Source organism: Aotus nancymaae, unplaced genomic scaffold, assembly GCF_030222135.1.
Source record: "Aotus nancymaae isolate 86718 unplaced genomic scaffold, 86718_ANA_hifiasm-v0.15.2.pri h1tg000029l, whole genome shotgun sequence".
Classification (NCBI taxonomy): Eukaryota; Metazoa; Chordata; class Mammalia; order Primates; family Aotidae; genus Aotus; species Aotus nancymaae.
In genome coordinates, this window is record NW_026988442.1 from 2,833,465 (window position 1) to 2,846,363 (window position 12,899).

A 12,899-nucleotide genomic window follows, 5' to 3' on the forward strand; every position below is an offset into this window, starting at 1 on the left:
GAATTTATTTACATCATCCCCTAGTTAGGTCCCCCAAAATGGAGGATTTTTGCTGACAATGTGCACAGTTGTGATTTTTCACATTGGTGAGAATCTTCTTAAGCAAAATCTGCATAGGACTGAAAACAAGTCACATACATTTCTCCCCAGAAAGAACTGTAAACAATGATCACTTCAAAAACATCTGATGCTTACTAAATGCAGGCAATACTATCACAAACAGCAAGTAGAAAATCTAGCAAAGGGTAATGTGCCCAAGATTAGTAGTGAAATTAATAAACTTGAACCTAGAAAGTGCTGGGAGATCCTGCTTAATGCTCTGCCACATCAGGGAAGATGTTTGTGAATCAGTTTAAAGAGGCATTTCAGAAGCAGCATCAGCCAGAATGAAGGGATTCATCTTACAGACTGAAAGTTCTAGAATCCTACAACCAAAGACTCTCCACACAGGCTGTAAAGTACTCACTGGGCAGTTCTGGACTGACTGCAGGTGATGTCCACTTTGTCAAACTCACAGCAGCACTGTCCTCTGTGAAACAGACATAGACAAGAGACAAATCAATGTAAAGGACTTACGTTTTCATGGAGAAAAACAGTCCTTTGCACTTCAAAATCAGAATCTATAATTTAAATTTAAAAACATGTCAGAAAAACAGAAAAAAAATGAGTGGCATAAGTTGCAAACAAATGACACAGACACACTGTCATTATATCAGAATTATTACTTCTACACCCAGCCAAGAGAGTTGATATACTCTCGCTTCAATGCTAATATCCCACTCAACCTCTTAATCTATTAAAATAATTAAGCAGCAATAGAACAACAAGACTATCTAAAACCTTCTCAAAGTAAATATAATTATCTTTTCCTGATTAGCAGTAAAATGTCCTTAGATGAACTGTAATTGGGGAAAAAAACTCTTTTTATAACAGAATTACATCTATCTGCAAAAAGAATCATTATTTTTGTGGATGTTTCTTTATCGTCTTTGTTATTAAGTTGTTTATGTTGATTCTGGATTTGACATCGGATATCTGGTTTGGCTGAAATCTAGATTTCAGGATCTTTTTAAGGTGGAGTGGGAGGAAGAGTTCCAGGTGGTGTCAGAAGTACACAGAAGTAGCCAGGTGCAGTGGCTCACGCCTATATTCCCAATACTTTGGGAGGCTGAGGCGAGTGGATCACTTCCCTTGAGAGTGGAGTTCAAGACCAGCCTGGCCAACATGGTAAAACCCCAGCTCTACAAAAAATACAAAAATTAGCCAAGTGTGCTGGCACAAGCCTGTAATCCCAGCTACTTGGGAGGTGGAGGCACGAGACTGACTTGAATCCAGGAGGCAGAGGTTGTAGGGAGCAGAGATCACACCACTGCACTCCAGCCTGGGCAACAGCGTGAGACTCCATCTCAGGAAAAAAAAAAAAAAAAAAAAGAGCTATGTGCATGAGTGTGTGTGTGCGGGGGAGGGGGGTATTCATGTGTGTCTCACTAGGTATTTTGGTCTTTCAAAGAAGAAATATATTTATACCATAATAGGTAAACAAAATCCCAAACCCCAGAGTTGTATCAGCGTTAATACAAACAAAAGCTGTTTCATTCAACAAAGGTATCAAAAGATCATTCAATGGAGAAAGACATATTCAACACACGGTGCTAGGACAATTGAATACTCACATGCAAAAGAACGAAGATAGGCTCCTACCTCACAACACAGACAAAAATTAGCTCAAAATGAATCACAGATGTAAAACTATAAAATTCTTAAAAGTAAATACAACATAGGAGTAAATCTTTGTGATCTTGGGTGGCACCATCTTTGTGACCAGAACAATGGTTTATTAGATATAACACAAAAAGCATGAAGAACAAAAGAAAAAAAAAAAGATAAATCGAACTTCTTTAAAAACTTTTATGCTTCAAAGTACACCATCAAAAAAGTGAAAAGAGAATCCACAGAACAGGAAATTCTATAAGAAACTTTCATCGAGGATGTAAGAACTCTTAGAATTGGACAGGAAAAAGATAACTCAGTTTAAAAATGGGCAAATGGCCTGAACAGACATTTCTCAAAAGAAGATATACAAATACATGAAAAGATGCTTCAACCATCAGGGAAATATAAATCAAAGCCACAATGAGACACTACTTTACAGCCACCAGGAAAGCTATAATCAAAAGACATAGTAACAAGTTTTGACAAGAATTTAGAGAAAATCAGACCTTTGTACACTGCTGGCGGAAAATGTAAAATAATGCAGCTGCTTTGGAAAACAGTCTACCAGTTGCTCGAATGGTTAAACATAAAGTAACTGTATTATCCAGTAATTCCACTCCTAGATAAACACCCAAGAAAAATAAAAACATATATCCATATAAAAATTATATGTAAAATTTCATAGCAGCATTATTCATAGTAGCCCAAGTGTAAACAATCCCAATGTCTATCAACTGACAAACCTATTAACAAAATGTGGCAGTATGTTCACATAATAGAATATTATCCAGCAATTCAAAAACACAACACAGATACACATGGCAATGTGAATTAACTTAAAAAAAACATTACACTGGCCAGGCATGGTGACTCACGCCTGTAATCCCAGCACGTCAGGAGGCCAAGGCAGGCAGATCACCTATGGTCAGGAGTTCCAGACCAGCCTAGCCAACACGGTAAAACCCCGTCTGCCGGGTGTGGTGGCGCACACTTGTGATCCCAGCTACTCGGGAGGCAGAGGCAGGAGGACCACTTGAGCCTGGGAGGCAGAGTTTGTAGTGAGCCGAGATTGCAATACTACCCTCCAACAGAGTGAGATTTTGTCTCAAAAAAAAAAAAAAAAAAAACTATGCTAAGGGAAAGAAGCCAAGCACAAAGACCACATATGGTATGTTCCCATATATATGAGATGCTCAGTACAGGCAAATCCACTGGAACAGAAAGCAGACTAGTGGCTCTCTATGGGAGCAGGATGGGATTACTTTTTGGGGTAATGAAAATTCAAAGATTAGACTGTTTGATAGTTACACAATGCTGAGAATATATTAATACTAAAAACCACTGAATTGCACATTTTAAGTGAGTATATTCTACGGTACGTAAATTATACTTCATGAAAGCAGTCTTTAAGAAAAAAACGTTACATTTCAGTGAGTTTTCCAGTGAATATCAGTTGGCTTTCTCCAAAAATGAGAAAACACATTCTTCAAGAGAACACAATAAGTGGTAAAATTTATATATTTTAAAAATTCTTATTGTGATTCTTCAGGGGATTCCTTTTGATGGAAAATACCCAATTTTATTTTACCCTGACAAAAGAAAAGCATACGTATGGAACTGCCTTCAAGCCATAAGGAAACCCCAACATTTTACTGTAAACCACCACTAATCATGCCACAGTGTTCTACATAGTCTTATTTCAAAGCAAAGGAGAACTTTTGCCAAGGGTGAAGCTTTTATTTCTCAGAGGAGGAAAAATCCTACATATATTTGAAGGTAACATTGAATTTAGCCTGTTTTAGTGAATCTATATACAGACTGAACACAAAAAGACTAGCATGTGACGTCCACCCCCAAGATATTCAATATTTAGATTTTGTTTTAAAGTGAAGAATAATTGGGCAAAGTTGAACCAAAACAGATCATTTTAGTCTGACTTAAAACTGAACATGGAAATTATTGTTTGGCAAGCAAACAGAATGTTAGAAAGCAGTTGTGTCAGTGAGTTTGTGCAGTGTAACAAAGACGTCAAACTTTTGTAGCTTAAATCAATAACCATTTATTTTGGTGTTCTCAAGTTTGCAAGAGCAGCAAGAAGTCAGGCCCCAAAGTACAAGCACTTTCCAAGCCTCTGCTGTGTTGCATTGACTAACACGTCATTTAAAAAAATTGCCATGTGGTCAAGCCCACATTCAAAAGATAGGGAAATGTGGTCTCACCTCTTGACGGGGGACTGCACATTGCAAAGGCATGAATGTACAGTGGGAAGACCTGGTGGACATTTTTACAATCAACCACAGTGTTATTTCCCAAAGTGAAACACACGACCACTAATGGTCCATGAAGAGATATTTTATGGTTTATTACACTTTATTATTAATGATATACATAGTTTCCATGCACCATCTTAAAATACAAATACTACACAATGGTTCATGGAGAGGTAATGTAGAGTTCATGGACATTAGCACTTACCTTCTATTTATAGAAAATGGAATCATTCTTGTATTAACCATGTAAATAACTATAGTTATTTACAGCTACTTATAATAGTAATATTACCACATTACCATCATTGTTTATCACGGTTGTATTTTCTTTTTAAGCAAATATATTTAAGTGGAAAAGAGGAGTCATAAGTTCAGGTGAAACAGCTTTGGCCAAATCCATAAAAGTGATTCAGGAATAACCCAAGTATAGAACCCAGTGGGGTAGGATAATGCTTCTCAAAGTTTAACATAAAAATCACCAACATATCTGGTTAAAACGCACATTCTGTTTGAATGTAGATCTGAGGCAGGGCCTGAGACTCAGCAGGTCTGAAGCTCAAGCTCTCGGGTGATGCTGACACGACTGGTTCCAATGCATGCTGAGTATCAAGCACAGAGGTGCAGGGCAAAGGCCTGGCAGTCAGAAGAGCTGAGGACCACCATCTGCCAGCTTTGCAGTTTCTAGCAACTGTCTTCACCTCTCTGAAACCAGCTCCTATCTGTAAAATGTAGGTGGTATAAGGACTTATCTCACAAGTCAGGGTCAGAGTGAGACAAGACGAGAGGCGCAAGGTACCCAAGTAACACAGAAGGGATCAATGCCTGCTTCATTCTGTCGTAGCTAATGACTTCCATAAGAGCCCTCAAATAAATTGCAGGTAAAAAAAGAAATGAGATTAGTCAGGTGTGGTAGTGTATGCCAGTAATCCCACCTACTCAGGAGGCTGAGACAGGAGAATTGTTTGAACTCGGGAGGCAGAGCTTGCAGTGAGCCAAGATCACACCACTGCATTCCAGTCTGGGTGACAGAGAAGACTATGCCTCCAAAAAAAAAAAAAAAAAGAAAGAAAAGAAAAATGGGTGGGCCAAAAGAACACTGTGTTAACCCAAATCATACCATGCCGAGACATTAAAAGTAACCAAATCCTAGAAACAAGTTTCGCCAATGCAATCATATTTCCTATGTTCATTTAAGGTATTAATATGCTTATGTTTCCTCAGGTTCACTCTACAATATTTATTGAGCACCTACTGTGTGCCAGATGCTGTTCTCAGTTTGAGTACATGGCAGTGAAAAAACAGACAGAACTCCTAGAACTCGTGGCACTCATACCCTCCATTTCTCTGAGTCTTTGGAACTGCCCCCATATATTAATTCTCTAGGCTGCATTCACAGAAAGGCTACTCATGGGACTGATCTGGCCACATATATGTTTATATGGAACCATGGTGATCTTCTAAAGTTTGAGCTGGTTATTAACATTGAAAAAATGAGAGATTACACATAAATATCCAGACTCCTACCTTCTCTTGGAAATTTGGATGATTCCACAACAGAATGCTGCAGACAACTCAGCCACAGCCGAGAGGCATCTGTCCCCTCAGAGAAAGCTTGGGTTTTCCAGGTCCCCACAACCCCCACCCTCCAGAGCACTTCCACCCAGCCAACTCCTTCACCTGTGCTCTCCTCTCACCAACCCAACTGAGTGATCCCTAAATGAAAGCATAGAAGGAAGGGAATTCCAACTTCCTATTCTCTATTTTTTTCTTTGCCATCATGCAGTAAACACCAAGAAAGAAGGCTATTTTAGCCATTCATTTGCCCCCACTATGTCTAAAACTGCCAGTTTGAGAAAGCATCTAAACTCTGCCCAGAAAACTTACAGCTCCGCTATCTGTCATTTACTGTGGCTAACGGGTTCTACAGTGCAAAACAGGGCTCTTTAGAGGTCATTACGACTTACTTTATGGGTGTTATTTTTTTCTCTAAATAATGGTAATGGCTTTGCAATTGCCAACCTACATTCTTTTGCCTGGTTTCCTTCATGTATTAGTTTTCTATAGCTGTGTAACAAACTGCTGCAAACGTAGTGACTTGACACAATGCACATTCATAAGCTCCATAGTTCTGTAGGTCAGGAGTCCAGACATAGTTGCTGGGTTTTCTGTTTAGCATCTTACAAGGCTAAAATCAAGGTGTCGGCTAGCCTTCATCCTTTCTGGAGGCTCAGAGAAATAATCTACTTACAAGTTTGCTCAGGCTGTCAGCTGGGGGCCACTCTCAGCTCCTAGATGCCGTCCACCCTCCTTGTCACATGGCACCCATCATCTTTAAAGCCGGTCATGGAGAATCTCCCCTTAAAGAATCTTTCTTCTGAATCTGTCTCTCCAAGAAAAGATTATCTTGGGTCCACTGAGGACAAGCTTTTAGGCTTAAAAACTGTGGCATGTAACATAACCTAATCACAGGAGTGGCATCCCCTCATAGTCACAGTCCTGGGGATCATACAGGATATGTAAACCAAGGGGCAGTAGTCTTGGGGCCATCTTAGAATTCTGCCTGTTACACCTAACTTAGCATGCATCTGTCCTCTATGTAACTCAGACTTGAATCTGCAGCGATGTCACAAGAAAAGCTAACTGACCAGCAGAGAGGCTAAATAAAACCAGTCAGTACATTTTTAACAATTCTCCCAAATGTTATTGGGCTTCTGTTATCTAACGTAAAGAATATCTGTACTCTACTAAATTCTAAATCTATAAGAGATGCTTCTCTTCTTTAAACTAAACCTTATGAAACTAGATGTCTAGAAAATTGACATTCTTTAAAAGAAGCAGCAAACACATACTCAGTACCTAGAAGTACCAAAAATTTGGGTTTCATTTGGTTTGTTTTGTTAGGACAGAGTATCCAATTAATAACATGGGCCAAAATGTTTTAATTAAATTAGGTTATATTTTATACATGGTGTCTACCAATTTAAACTACTCTTTCATTCAACCGACTTGGTTATTGGGAAGTTACACAGATGCAGCATATATATAACGATACTAATATTTAAAGTAAAAGCAGGCCAAGTGTGGTGGCTCATGCCTGTAATCGCAACACATTGGAATGCCAAGGTGGGAGGACTGCTTAAGTCCAGGAGTTTGAGATCAGCCTAGTCAACATAGTGAGATTCCATCTCTACAAAAAAAGCAAAAAACAGAAATTTAGCCAGAAATGGTGGCACATGCCTGTAGTCCCAGCTACTTAGGAGGCTGAGGTGGGAAGATCACTTGAACTGGGGAAGTCTTGGTTGTAGTGAGCTGTGATTGTACTACTGCATTCCAGCCTGTGTAACAGAGCAAAACTCTACCTCAAAAAGAAAAAAGGAAAAGTTTAAACATAATTAAAATACTGCCTAACATAATCCACTAATACATGACTTATTAGATAGGTTAGATAGGACTTTGAAAAAATGAGAATCCTTAAGAAATCTCCCTTCGAAAGCATGTTTGGTTAGAGAACAAAACTGTCAGAAGCAAATAATAATAACTACCAATCAACGAGAAATTACTATGTTCAGGTACCACTCTCAGTGTTTTATGTATATTAACTCATTATATCTCATCAAACTCTATGACACAGAAATGGTTTATAGATGAGCAGACTGACATACAGAGTTGTCATCTCACTCTTATCCAGAGTCATGTGACAGGTAAGCAAAGGAGCATGAATTCAACCCCTGATGCACTGGCCCTGGGACCCTTCCTCTTAAGACAACTGCCTGCGCATCCATCTGTACTTCCACAGTATAAAACGGGATATTTCTGCATCTATTATATAGCACAAGGTGGTGGCCAAGCACACATGCATTGCACTCAGACAGATACGGCTCCTATCCATGGCCAGGAGGTGAGTGAGGCCTGCAGCCCTACAAAGGGATACATTTCTGTAGTTTGCATTAAAATACCCTATGTACCAGCAGCTGCCTTGTTCAGCAAGTCTATGAAAATCTCTTTAAATAAGAAAATAAAACAAGTATTCCTCTACCCCTGTATTTTATTTTGAAAGAGGAAAGAGAAAAAAATATAACTGATTCCTTTTTCTGTTTTGTTCCTCCTAAACCCTCTTTCACTATGCATATTGAGAGATTATGAAAAAATGAAAACACAGCAAAAGTTAACACTAGAAGCAAGTAAGAAACATGACTGGATCCCTTTCCTATTGTGGAGAAGGTGGTTGGCCCTCCTCGAGGTAATGAGAAAGAAAAAAATCTATAGTTCAATCACCTGAAAACTTTTCCATCGATTCTACTCCCCCATCGCAATGGCAGCACGGAATCACATACCACCAGCCACAGGCAGCACAGACCCTGAGAAACCATGCTTAGCGGTTGTATAACAGTAACAGGTCACTGGAGGTGGAGCTGGGGTAAGAAGTACAATATTAAATCTTGACGTTTGCATTCAAGGCAGATTTGATTTCAATGACTCATTTGCAAGACTAGGTTGGACAAGTCCTTGTGTTAGGACATTTACTCAGTAATGTTTCTTGGTATTTCTAAGATGCTAACCAAGGACTGTTCATGTACTAGGGCCCTTTGCCTAAGGAGGTAAGAGACTAGAACTATGCTTTAATCAGTCCCTTTATGTTCTCCTACAGTTCAATCTCAGCCCCAGTGTCTTGTTGGTTGCATAGCTGAATCACAGAAATGTACATTTATTTTGTCATAGAAACCTCCTTTAACCTGATGCTTTGTGGTATTGCTTGTTTTGAGTATTGGTTTTTTATAGGGTTTTGTTCGAACATCTCATGCTATATAATTTGACTTAAAATAGCCATACATTGTACCCAGAACTCTCAAATACCTTTAAGATGAGATATAAACTTCAAGGTCCTTGGTTACTTGTGGTTGTCAATGATCCCTCAGAACATTCAAGCAGGGTCTTAGTTTCAGAAACTTGGATGTGTGCCAACCCAGGTAATTATTCTCTGCCTACCTAATTTCCCCAGGCAATTTTAATTGAAAATGGTATTCTCCTTTACCTCGGTTCTAATCTGCTCTGAAATGGCCCTGTGTCCTGTTTCTTGCCTCCATCATAAGCTAACTGAGCTGGTTTCTTTTTGAAGCTTAAGTTGAAAAAGAAAGAAGTTTCTGGAGCTCCCCAGGGGGAAAATATCAGATAAATATGAGCCATTTAATTAGTCTCAAACCAGTGTGCTGAATGCCAGGGGAGTGGCTGCAAGATACCCCTCTGCTGCCTAACCTGATGAAAAGTTTCTTTTGTGGATAGAAATACAAAGGGTTTCTTACTGAAAAACTGACCAAAAAAAAAAAAAAGGCAGAAGGAGGAATGTGGGAGGGACACTGAGATAATTTTGCTCTCCGGAAATGATTTTTTTAAAGCCACTGCTCCCTTGCTCATTTCCAAATAAACTGATTTAAAGTTAGCAGAACAAAATACAGCATTTAACATAGGAATACCTAAAGTTCCATGAAAATCTAAACAGAAGTATACTTTTTAATTACTTCTAGTAAACATTCTGTTAAACCAATGCTGTTCAATAGACACGCAATGAAAGCCAGAAATACAAATTACATATGTAATTTTCAACTTTCTAGTAGCACCATTACAAAGGTTAAAAGAAACACAGAAAACTTCTCAACAATAGAAAGGAAATAACTACTGATAACACTATTTGAATCAATCTCAAGGGAATTTTGCTGAGTGACAAAATCTAATTTTAAAAGTTACATGCTATGTGATTCATAACACTCTTGAAATGACAAAATTATACAGATAAAGAACAGATAAGTGATTCCCAGGGGTTAGGAAGGAGAGGAGGAAGGGAGATGGCTGTGGCACAGAGATCCTTGGGATAGAACTCCATATCCTGACTGTGGCCATGTCATAATGAATCTACAAAGGTGATTAAATTGCATAGAACTCACACACATACACACACACACACACACACAAATAAGTGCATGTAAAACTGTTAAATTCTGAATAAGGTCAGTGGATTACATCAATGTCAATTTCATGGTTCTGCCATTGTACTGTTGTTTTGCAAAATATTACCAGTGGGGAAAACTGGGTAAAGGATATATGAGATCTCTTTGTATTACATTTTACAACTACATACGACTCTGCAATTATCTCAAAATTAGAAGTTAAAAAGGTGAATTTAATTTTAATAATATACAGATACTCCTGGATTTAGAATAAAGTTACATCCTGATAAACCCATCCTAAGTTGAATGAATATATGGTAAGTCAAAAATACATTTAATACACCTAACGTGCCAAATATCATAGCTTAGCCCAGCCCACCTTAAATGTGCTCTGAACACTTACATTAGCCTACAGTGGAGCAAAATCATCTAACACAAAGCATTGAATATCAGATGGTTGTTTACCCTTGCAGTTACACAGCTGACCAAGAGCTGGGACTCAATTGCTACTGCCCAGCATTTCAAGACAATCTCATTACGTATGCTAGCCTGGGAAAATATAAAAACTTGAAGTATGATTTCTAAAGGATGCATTACCATTTTGGTACCATTGTTAAGTAAAAATAATTGTAGGTAGAACCATGATAAGTCAAGGACTGCCTGTATTTTATTTAATTGAGTATACATAGGATTTAAAAATATAATTGATATACATGCAATCGATATAAAAATTATTGAGATATTTAAAAATTTTTTTTCATTCTAAGTCTTTGGAATTCAGTGTATAGTTTGTTGCAACATATCTCAATTCAGATTACCCACATTTCAAATGTTCAATGATCACACATGGCTGTGGCTTTCATTATTGGGTGGCAAAAGTTCTTTAAGTCTAACGTACATTCCCCAATCCCATCCAGTGGCATTCACTCTAACATGACATATAGCTTTATTTTCTAGATATTTCCTAGGTCACTGGTTCATAATGAAAGTCTTAGAGCGGTCGGGTGCAGTGGCTCACACCTGTAATCCAGCACTTTGGGAGGCTTAGGCGGGCAGATCACCTGAGGTCAGGAGTTCTAGACAAGCCTGGTCAACATGGCGAAACCCCGTCTCTACTAAAAATACAAAAAAATTAGCTAGGCATGGTGGAGCTCGCTGTAATTCCAGCTACTCGAGAAGCTGAAATAGGAGAATTGATTGAACCCAGGAGACAGAGGTTTGCAAGTCTTAGAGGTATCCAAGTCTTAGAGCTTGGATAGTGACTGAAAAATTTCACAAGTGGTACCAACTTGAATCTACTTTGGACTACAGTTCCAATGATAAATAAAAGTAATCTCTATTTTTTAAAAAAAAGACTTTTAGTATCTTTTCAACTAAGTCTCAGGAACTATATAAACTTACTCAACGACTAAGATTTTAACTATTTTGAATCTTTTTAATTTGGGTTTTTTTCTTCTCTTTGCTTTCCTATTTCTCTATGGTGATTAGAAGTAGAATTATTAAAATAAGAAAGCCTTGTGGGTTTACTGTTCAGAGCCATGCAACTGTGGGACTCAATTTTCCTCTAAAGGCAGTCATGGGGGAGAAAGAACCAAGTGATCAAACGTGTGTAATAGCAGATTTTAAGAAATACATAAAATTAGGCCAAATCTCTTGGGACTCTGAAAAGTAAAACAGAGAGCAGACCTGGTTCTCAGACCAGGTCTAAGAAGCAGCTCCAAGGCTCAATCTCAAAAGACCAGTGCAATCTCCATCCCCCACTGCAAGTGACAAAGAGATGAAAAAAAAAAACAACCCACTATTCCCAAATGGAGCCTTCGGAATATAAAGAGGGCGGTTTTTGGGAGTGAGACAGACCTATCTTTGAGAATAAAAGTCAATTAACCTCTCCTGGACCTAGTTTCCTTGTTTGTAAAGCAGCAAAATTATCTACCTAACTCATTGTTGTGAAGTTAAATGGAATAATACATGAAAAGTGCCTATCACATTCCTGCAACTTGGAGTGGGTATTCAATTACAGTCCTCTCCCACTCCTTTGTTTCTGCACTGAAATAACTATGCACATAGAGAAAACGATCTGTGCAGCTTAAACTAAGAATAGTAACATAGGAAACTCAAGAGCTGTTGCTCTAGAATAACGCCAGAGAGAAAAATATTTCATTTTAAGTTATTGTAATTCACTTCTATAGGAAGCTGGTTTCCTGTTCAATTTAGGTTTATAGCACTCTTAAGACAGCTGTATAGAAACAGGGTGATATACCTAAAACAGAGGATCCAAAATAGTCTAGAAAAATGGAAACAGGGCTGGTTTTACAAGAGATTCATGACCTCAAGAACCTTTATGGCTGGGCACGGTGACTCACGCCTGTAATCCCAGCATTTTGTGAGGCTGAGGCAGGCAGATCACGAGGTCAGGAATTCAAGATCAGTCTGGTCAACATAGTGAAACTCTGTCTCTACTAAAATACAAAGAAAGTAGCCAGGTGTGGTGATGTGCACCTGTAATCCCAGCTACTCGGGAGGCTGAGGCCAGAGAATCGTGTGAATCCAGGAGGTAGAGGTTGCAGTAAGCCAAAATCACACCACTGCACATTCCAGCCTGGTGACAGAGCAAGACTCTGTCTCAAAAAAAAAAAAAAAAAAAAAAAAAAAAAAAGAACCTTTACATTAGTCATATTCTCAACAAACATCAAATGTATCTACTAGCTTGTAAGTGAGAAAAGAAAAAGAGTAAGTACAGCTTACAAAAACCTCCCAATGCCTGAAGTTCTCTTGTTATAAATTATATAAGTTTAGATTAGTATTTATATTTGTCAGATTTTTTTTTTTTTTTTTTATCAAAGACAACTGGTCAACCATCTGTTCCATGAGATGTTACCTCATATGCTGGCCCACTGGGGCACAACACACTGTGGTACAACAGTTACTTTTTTGTTTTCTTTTGTTTTTTATTTATGGAACTGGAGTCAGCAAA

At 38.3% G+C, this 12,899-nt stretch overlaps 1 long non-coding RNA gene across 2 annotated transcripts in view; it reads right to left on the minus strand.

Moving 5' to 3' along the window:
- Positions 1-464: 464 nt before the first annotated feature.
- Positions 465-12,899, minus strand: part of LOC105719370 (uncharacterized) — a 147,531-nt gene continuing 135,096 nt past the window's right edge. For both annotated transcript variants that reach the window (XR_010344509.1, XR_001107965.1), the window contains exon 3: positions 465-529. This is a non-coding gene — a long non-coding RNA (uncharacterized LOC105719370). The remainder of the gene's footprint in view (positions 530-12,899) is intronic.